This window comes from Oncorhynchus masou, chromosome 17, assembly GCF_036934945.1.
Source record: "Oncorhynchus masou masou isolate Uvic2021 chromosome 17, UVic_Omas_1.1, whole genome shotgun sequence".
Lineage (NCBI taxonomy): Eukaryota > Metazoa > Chordata > Actinopteri > Salmoniformes > Salmonidae > Oncorhynchus > Oncorhynchus masou.
In genome coordinates this window covers 3,534,686-3,544,685 of record NC_088228.1, presented here as the reverse complement: position 1 = coordinate 3,544,685, position 10,000 = coordinate 3,534,686, and the positions used below count along the sequence as shown (strand labels likewise).

General features: G+C 46.0%; 1 pseudogene; it reads left to right on the top strand.

The window, feature by feature from the left end:
* The window catches only part of LOC135558083 (piezo-type mechanosensitive ion channel component 2-like), a 243,148-nt pseudogene that overhangs the window by 146,635 nt on the left and 86,513 nt on the right, over positions 1–10,000 (top strand).

The window sequence follows — 10,000 nt, the reverse complement described above, 5'->3', positions numbered from 1 at the left end:
GCAAACTCTCTTATCTAGAGCCACTACAGTCGTGAGTCATTTAGCAGACTCTCTTATCTAGAGCCACTACAGCAGTGAGTCATTTAGCAGACTCTCTTATCCAGAGCCACTACAGTAGTGAGTCATTTAGCAGACTCTCTGATCCAGAGACACTACAGTAGTGAGTCATTTAGCAGACTCTCTTATCTAGAGCCACTACAGTAGTGAGTCATTTAACAGACTCTCTTATCTAGAGCCACAACAGTAGTGAGTCATTTAGCAGACTCTCTGATCCAGAGCCACTACAGTAGTGAGTCATTTAGCAGACTCTCTTATCTAGAGCCACTACGGTAGTGAGTCATTTAACAGACTCTCTTATCTAGAGCCACTACAGTAGTGAGTCATTTAGCAAACTCTCTTATCTAGAGCCACTACAGTAGTGAGTCATTTAGCAGACTCTCTTATCTAGAGCCACTACAGTAGTGAGTCATTTAGCAGACTCTCTTATCCAGAGCCACTACAGTAGTGAGTCATCTAGCAGACTCTCTTATCTAGAGCCACAACAGTAGTGAGTCATTTAGCAGACTCTCTGATCCAGAGCCACTACAGTAGTGAGTCATTTAACAGACTCTCTTATCTAGAGCCACAACAGTAGTGAGTCATTTAGCAGACTCTCTGATCCAGAGCCACTACAGTAGTGAGTCATTTAACAGACTCTCTTATCTAGAGCCACTACAATAGTGAGTCATTTAACAGACTCTCTTATCTAGAGCCACTACAGTAGTGAGTCATTTAACAGACTCTCTTATCTAGAGCCACAACAGTAGTGAGTCATTTAGCAGACTCTCTTATCTAGAGCCACTACAGTAGTGAGTCATTTAACAGACTCTCTTATCTAGAGCCACAACAGTAGTGAGTCATTTAGCAGACTCTCTGATCCAGAGCCACTACAGTAGTGAGTCATTTAACAGACTCTCTTATCTAGAGCCACAACAGTAGTGAGTCATTTAGCAGACTCTCTGATCCAGAGCCACTACAGTAGTGAGTCATTTAACAGACTCTCTTATCTAGAGCCACTACAATAGTGAGTCATTTAACAGACTCTCTTATCTAGAGCCACAACAGTAGTGAGTCATTTAGCAGACTCTCTGATCCAGAGCCACTACAGCAGTGAGTCATTTAGCAGACTCTCTGATCCAGAGCCACTACAGTAGTGAGTCATTTAGCAGACTCTCTGATCCAGAGCCACTACAGTAGTGAGTCATTTAACAGACTCTCTTATCTAGAGCCACAACAGTAGTGAGTCATTTAACAGACTCTCTTATCCAAAGCCACTACAGTAGTGAGTCATCTAGCAGACTCTCTTATCTAGAGCCACTACAGTAGTGAGTCATTTAGCAGACTCTCTTATCTAGAGCCACTACAGTAGTGAGTCATTTAGCAGACTCTCTGATCCAGAGCCACTACAGTAGTGAGTCATTTAACAGACTCTCTTATCTAGAGCCACTACAATAGTGAGTCATTTAACAGACTCTCTTATCTAGAGCCACTACAGTAGTGAGTCATTTAGCAGACTCTCTTATCTAGAGCCACTACAGTAGTGAGTCATTTAACAGACTCTCTTATCTAGAGCCACTACAGAAGTGAGTCATTTAGCAAACTCTCTTATCTAGAGCCACAACAGTAGTGAGTCAGTTAGCAGACTCTCTGATCCAGAGCCACTACAGTAGTGAGTCATTTAGCAGACTCTCTTATCTAGAGCCACTACAATTGTGAGTCATTTAACATACTCTCTTATCTAGAGCCACTACAGTAGTGAGTCATTTAGCAGACTCTCTTATCTAGAGCCACTACAGTAGTGAGTCATTTAGCAGACTCTCTGATCCAGAGCCACTACAGTAGTGAGTCATTTAGCAGACTCTCTTATCTAGAGCCACTACAATAGTGAGTCATTTAACAGACTCTCTTATCTAGAACCACTACAGTAGTGAGTCATTTAGCAGACTCTCTTATCTAGAGCCACTACAGTAGTGAGTCATTTAGCAGATTCTCTTATCTAGAGCCACTACGGTAGTGAGTCATTTAACAGACTCTCTTATCTAGAGCCACTACAGTAGTAAGTCATTTAGCAAACTCTCTTATCTAGAGCCACTACAGTAGTGAGTCATTTAGCAGACTCTCTTATCTAGAGCCACTACAGTAGTGAGTCATTTAGCAGACTCTCTTATCTAGAGCCACTACAGTAGTGAGTCATCTAGCAGACTCTCTTATCTAGAGCCACAACAGTAGTGAGTCATTTAGCAGACTCTCTGATCCAGAGCCACTACAGTAGTGAGTCATTTAGCAGACTCTCTTATCCAGAGCCACTACAGTAGTGAGTCATTTAGCAGACTCTCTTATCCAGAGCCACTACAGTAGTGAGTCATCTAGCAGACTCTCTTATCTAGAGCCACAACAGTAGTGAGTCATTTAGCAGACTCTCTGAGCCAGAGCCACTACAGCAGTGAGTCATTTAGCAGACTCTCTGATCCAGAGCCACTACAGTAGTGAGTCATTTAGCAGACTCTCTTATCTAGAGCCACTACAATAGTGAGTCATTTAACAGACTCTCTTATCTATAGCCACTACAATAGTGAGTCATTTAACAGACTCTCTTATCTAGAGCCACAACAGTAGTGAGTCATTTAGCAGACTCTCTGATCCAGATCCACTACAGTAGTGAGTCATTTAACAGACTCTCTTTTCTAGAGCCACTACAGTAGTGAGTCATTTAGCAGACTCTCTGATTCAGAGCCACTACAGTAGTGAGTCATTTAGCAGACTATCTTATCCAGAGCCACTACAGTAGTGAGTCATTTAACAGACTCTCTTATCTAGAGCCACTACAGTAGTGAGTCATTTAACAGACTCTCTTATCTAGAGCCACTACAGTAGTGAGTCATTTAGCAGACTCTCTTATGCAGATCCACTACAGTAGTGAGTCATTTAACAGACTCTCTTATCTAGAGCCACTACAGTAGTGAGTCATTTAGCAGACTCTCTTATGCAGATCCACTACAGTAGTGAGTCATTTAACAGACTCTCTTATCTAGAGCCTCTGTACGTGGGCACACGGTCTGATTATTCACCTAGTCGGCTCTGGGATTAACCGCTAGTCTACCTGGGATGAACCGCAATGCTACCGAGGATTAACCGCTAGGCTACCTGGGATGAACCGCTAGGCTACCTGGAATGAACCGCTAGTCTACCCGGGATTAACCGCTAGTCTACCTGGGATTAACTCCTAGTCTACCTGAGATTAACCACTAGTCTACCTGGGATTAACTGTTAGTCTATCTGGGATGAACCGCAATGCTACCTGGGATGATCCCCTAGGCTACTTGGGATGAACTGCAATGCTATCTGGGATGAACCTCTAGGCTACCTGGGTTGAGCCGCTAGTCTACCTGGGATTAACCGCTAGTCTACCTGGGATTAACCTCTAGGCTACCTGGGATTAACCACTAGTCTACCTGGGATTAACCGCTTGTCTACCTGCATGTTCTCTTCTTTCTTCTCCTTCTCTTCTCTCCTCCTCCAGGTCCTACCTGGACATGCTGAAGGTCATCACGTTTAGCTACCTGTTCTGGTTCGTCCTCACCATCATCTTCATCACCGGCACCACGCGTATCAGTATCTTCTGTTTGGGCTATATAGTGGGATGTTTCTACTTCCTGCTGTTCGGCGGGGAGCTGCTGCTCAAACCAATCAAAAAGATCCTCCACTACTGGGACTTCCTGATTGCCTATAACGTGTTTGTGATCACCATGAAGAACATTCTGTCTGTGAGTAGGACACACACACACCTACACACACACACACCCACACGCACACGCACACACACACACACACACACACACACACACACACACACAGTAAGACATACGATTCCACTTTAAACGACTCATAAAGCACTACATAGATGCTTCACAAATCATAAGAACTGTCGTACTACTGAGATGGTGATATGAAAATTGTCCTTCCGTCCGGTAGTTTGACATAATGTGGCATAAAGCCTTTCTTCTTCCATTTATCAGAAGTAGTGCACTTTAAAGGGAATAGGGGGAAGTGAGATACGGCATCTGATAGCTTGTCTCCGTGTTCAGATCCTGGCCTGTGGTTACATCAATGTCCTGGTGGTCAACAACTGCTGGCTGATCCAGCTCCTCAGTCTGGCCTGCACCATCAAGGAGTATAAGGTCGTCACCAACAGAGACATCACACGTAAGACTCTTACTTTCATGAAGCAATGAAACCATGTTTTATGACCGTGAGGAAATGATGTTACTAAAGGTGCTCCATCTTCTCCATCCATCTCTCCATCTGCTCCATCTGTCCTCTCCATCTGCTCCATCTGTCATCTCCATTCATCCCCTCCATCTGCTCCATCTGTATTCTCCATCCATCTGCTCCATCTGTCTTCTCCGTCCATCTTCTCCATCCATCTCTCCATCTGCTCCATCTGTCTTCTCCATCTGCTCCATCTGTCTTCTCCATCTGCTCCATCTGTCATCTCCATTCATCCCCTCCATCTGTATTCTCCATCCATCTTCTCCATCTGTCTTCTCCGTCCATCTTCTCCATCTGCTCCATCTGTCTTCTCCATCTGTCCCCTCCATCTGCTTCATCTGTCTTCTCCATCCATCTACTCCATCTGCTCCATCCCATCTTCTCCATCTATCTCCTCTCAATCTGTCTTCTCCATCTGTCTTCTCCATCCATCTTCTCCATCTGTCTTCTCCACCTGTCTTCTCCATATGTCTTCTCCATCTATCTTCTCCATCTGCTCCACCCATCTTCTCCATCTATCTCCTCTCAATCTGTCTTCTCCATCCATCTTCTCCATCTGTCTTCTTCACCGGTCTTCTCCATCTGTCTTCTTCACCGGTCTTCTCCATCCGTCTTCCCCATCTGTCTGCTCCATCTGTCTTCTCCATCTGTCTTCTACACCCATCTTCTCCACCTGTCTTCTCCAACTGTCTTCTCCATCTGTATGCTCCATCTGTCTTCTCCATCTGCTCCATCTGTCTGCTCCACCTGTTTTCTCAATCTGCTCCATCTGTTTTCTAATCTGCTCCAACTGTCTGCTCCATCCATCTGCTCCATCTATCTTCTCCATCTGTCTGCTCTGGCTGTCCTCTCTGTCTTTCCATCTGCTTCATCTGTCTTCTCCATCTTTCTTCGTCATCCATCTGCTCCACCTGTCTTCTACATCCATCTTCTCCGGCTGAACCCTCTGCCTGCTCCATCTGTCTGCTCCATCTGTCTTCCCCATCTGCTCCACTTGTCTGCTCCATCTGTCTGTTCCAACTGTCTTCTCCATCTGCTCCATCTGTCTTCTCCATCCATCTGCTCCACCTGTCTGCTCCATCTGTCTTCTCCACCCATCTGCTCCACCTGTCTGCTCCATCTGTCTTCTCCATCTGTCTGCTCCATCGGCTCCACCTGTCTGCTCCATCTGTCTACTCCATCTGTCTTCTGCATCCATCTGTATTCTCCATCTGCTCCATCCATCTTCTCCATCTGTCTTCTCCATCCATCTGCTCCACCTGTCTTCTATATCCATATTCTCTATCTGTCTTCTCCATCTGCTCCACCTGTCTTCTCCATTTCACCATCTGTCTACTCTATCTGTCTTCTCCATCTGTCTTCTCCATCCATCTGCTCCACCTGTCTTCTATATCCATATTCTCTATCTGTCTTCTCCATCTGCTCCACCTGTCTTCTCCATTTTCCCCATCTGTCTACTCTATCTGTCTTCTCCATCTGTCTTCTCCATTCATCTTTTCCATCTGTCTTCTCCATCTCTTCTACTTGTCTGCTACATCTGGCTTCTCCATCTGGCTTATCCATCTGCTCCATCTGTCTGCTCCATCTGTCTGCTCCATCTGTCTTCTCCATCTATATTCTCCATCTATCTTTTCCATCCATCTTATCCATCTTCTCCATCCACCTGCTCTACCTGTCCTCTCCATCTTCTCCATCTGTCTTCTCCATCCATCTTCTCCATCTATATCCTCCATCTATCTTTTCCATCTTCTCCATCCACCTGCTCCACCTGTCTTCTCCATCTGCTCCATCTGTCTGCTCCATCTGTCTTTTCCATCCTCTCCATCTGTTTTCTCTGTCCTCTCCGTCCATCTGTCTCCTCCATCTGCTCCATCTGTCTTCTCCATCCATCTTCTCCATCTGTCTTCTCCATCTGTCTTTTCCAACTGTCTCCTCCATCCATCTGCTCCATCCGTCTTCTCCATCCATCTTCTCCATCCGTCTTCTCTGTCTGTCTTCTCCATCTGCTCCATCTGTCTTCTCCATCCCATCTTCTCCATCTGTCTTCTCCATCTACTCCATGTGTCTGCTGGTTGTGCATTCTATGTCTGTCTGTCTGTCTGTCTGTCTGTCTGTCTGTCTGTCCGTGGCGTCTATAGCTGCGGATGGTGGTAAGAAGTGTGATCTGCCCAGCGACGAGGCTGGGATCATCTGGGACAGTATCTGTTTTGCCTTCCTGCTGTTGCAGAGACGCGTCTTCATGAGTTACTACTTCCTACATGTGGTGGCTGACATCAGGGCCTCACAGATACTGGCCTCCAGGTATACGCTTACTGTGTGTGTGTCTTCATTAAGCTAATCCTTTCTAAGCTTTTTGTCCAAACTACCTCCATTATACCAGCTAACTCTTTGTATGTGTTGTTACCCTGCTGTGGTACTGTGATGTCATCATGTATCTGTTGTTACCCTGCTGTGGTACTGTGATGTCATCATGTATCTGTTCTTACCCTGCTGTGGTACTGTGATGTCATCATGTATCTGTTCTTACCCTGCTGTGGTACTGTGATGTCATCATGTATCTGTTCTTACCCTGCTGTAGTACTGTGATGTCATCATGTATCTGTTCTTACCCTGCTGTGGTACTGTGATGTCATCATGTATCTGTTGTTACCCTGCTGTGATGTTATCATGTATCTGTTACCCTGCTGTAGTACTGTGTTGTCATCATGTATCTGTTCTTACCCTGCTGTGGTGCTGTGATGTCATCATGTATCTGTTGTTACCCTGCTGTAGTACTGTGATGTCATCATGTATCTGTGATGTCATCATGTATCTGTTCTTACCCTGCTGTAGTACTGTGATGTCATCATGTATCTGTTACCCTGCTGTAGTACTGTGATGTCATCATGTATCTGTTCTTACCCTGCTGTGGTACTGTGATGTCATCATGTATCTGTGATGCCATCATGTATCTGTTCTTACCCTGCTGTAGTACGGTGATGTCATCATGTATCTGTGATGTCATCATGTATCTGTTCTTACCCTGCTGTAGTACTGTGATGTCATCATGTATCTGTTCTTACCTTGCTGTGGTACTGTGATGTCATCATGTATCTGTGATGTCATCATGTATATGTTGTTACCCTGCTGTAGTACTGTGATGTCATCATGTATCTGTTCTTACCCTGCTGTGGTACTGTGATGTCATCATGTATCTGTTCTTACCCTGCTGTATCACTGTCATGTCATCATGTATATGTGATGTCATCATGTATCTGTGATGTCATAATGTATCTGTGATGTGATGATGTATGTGTGTGTTTCAGAGGGGCTGAATTGTTCCAGGCAACTATAGTGAAGGCAGTCAGAGCCAGACTGGAGGAAGAGAAGCAGTCTATGGAACAGCTGAAGAGACAGTAAGTCCATGTAACGGGGTGAGTGACTGGTTGCTGGGAAGTCAGGCATAGGAGAGCAGAGATGGGTGATAACAGCTTTAATATCCACCCTGACCCAAAGGCACAGGAGAGCAGAGATGGGTGATAACAGCTTTAATATCCACCCTGACCCAAAGGCACAGGAGAGCAGAGATGGGTGATAACAGCTTTAATATCCACCCTGACCCAAAGGCACAGGAGAGCAGAGATGGGTGATAACAGCTTTAATATCCACCCTGGCCCAAAGGCACAGGAGAGCAGAGATGGGTGATAACAGCTTTAATATCCACCCTGACCCAAAGGCACAGGAGAGCAGAGATGGGTGATAACAGCTTTAATATCCACCCTGACCCAAAGGCACAGGAGAGTAGAGATGGGTGATAACAGCTTTAATATCCACCCTGGCCCAAAGGCACAGGAGAGCAGAGATGGGTGGTAACAGGAAAACTTTAATATCCACCCTGGCCCAAAGGCACAGGAGAGCAGAGATGGGTGATAACAGCTTTAATATCCACCCTGACCCAAAGGCACAGGAGAGCAGAGATGGGTGGTAACAGCTTTAATATCCACCCTGGCCCAAAGGCACAGGAGAGCAGAGATGGGTGGTAACAGCTTTAATATCCACCCTGGCCCAAAGGCACAGGCGAGGCAGCACAAAGCATAGCCATGGTAACATGAACCGGATTAAACAAAACAAACCTAGTGCAAGCCAGCCTGTAGTATAACACCCTACACAAAGAACAATTCCACACACAGACATGGGGGAAACAGAGGGTAATATACATTTAGTCTGATGAGGGAATGTGAACCAGGTGTGCGGGAAAACAAGACAAAACAAATGGAAAATGAAAGGTGGAGCGGCGATGGCTAGAAGACCGGTAACGTTGACCGCCAAACGCCGCCCGAACAAGGAGAGGGACCGACTTTGACGGAAGTCGTCACAGTCCAGGTGTTTCTGTTCATGCACCGCTGCAGAGATTCATAACCATTTAAGGCACAGACCTTTCAGATTTGGATTGGTGCAACATGATATAAAGTACACTGGACCCTCTCCAATTTACCTACCGCCCTGACAGATCCACAAACAATGCAATCACCATTGCACTTCACCCTGCCCTCACCCATCTGGACCAGAGGAATGCGTATGTGAGGATGCTGTTCATTGACTACAGCTCGGCCTTCAATACCATATTAGCTCATTAGAAAGCTCACGGCCCTGGTTCTCTACTCCTGGACTTCATGGGTCCTGGACTTCATGACAGGCCGCCCCCGCAGGTGATGAAGGTAGGCAACAGTACTTCCTCAACACTGATTCTCAACACGGGGGTCCCACCAGGGTGTGCCCTCAGTCCGTTCCTGTACTCCCTGTATACCCACGACTGAGTGTCTTCACACAGTTCCAACTCCATCATCAAGTTAGCTGACGGCACGACAGTAGTAGGCCTGATCACCAACAACAACGACGGCGTGGTGCCAGGAAAACAACCTCTCTCTCGCAACATCTGCAAAACAAAGGAGCTGATTGTGGATATCAGGAGGAACCAGGCTGGACACGCCCCCCGTCCTCATCAACAGGAGCCGCCGTGGACACAGTCAATAACTTCAAATTCCTTGGCTTCCACATCTCAGAGAAGCTGAAACAGTGTAACCACACGGACACCATGGTGAAGAAGGTGACTCTTCAACCTCTGGATGCTGAAGAAATTCGGGCTGTCCCTGAGGGCCCTCGCAGTGTTCTACAGGAGCACCATCGAGAGCAAACTGTCAGGCTGCATCACAGCCTGGTACAGCAAAATCTACGGCGGCTGACCGCAAGGCTCTTCAGAAGGTGATACGTGCAGGCAATTGGGTCCACACTGCCTCCAGGACACTTACAACACCAGGTGTCGCAGGAAGGCCAAGAAGATCATCAGGGATGTCAAGCCCTGTTCTCCCCAGCTTCCGTCACTCAGACACGGGCAGTAAACTCTCCCTGACCTGCTGCTCCCACATGGACGGTCTTTCTCCTGTTGCAGTGGTCCATATGTATATTAGTATATATACAGTGAGGGGTAAAAAGTATTTGATCCCCTGCTGATTTTGCCCACTGACAAAGAAATTATCCGTCTATAGTTTTAATGGTAGATTTATTTGAACAGTGAGAGACAGAATAACAACAACAAAAATCCAGAAAAACGCATGTCAAAAATGTTATAAATTGATTTGCATTTTAATGAGGGAAATAAGTATTTGACCCCTCTGCAAAACATGACTTGGTACTTGGTCGCAAAACCCTTGTT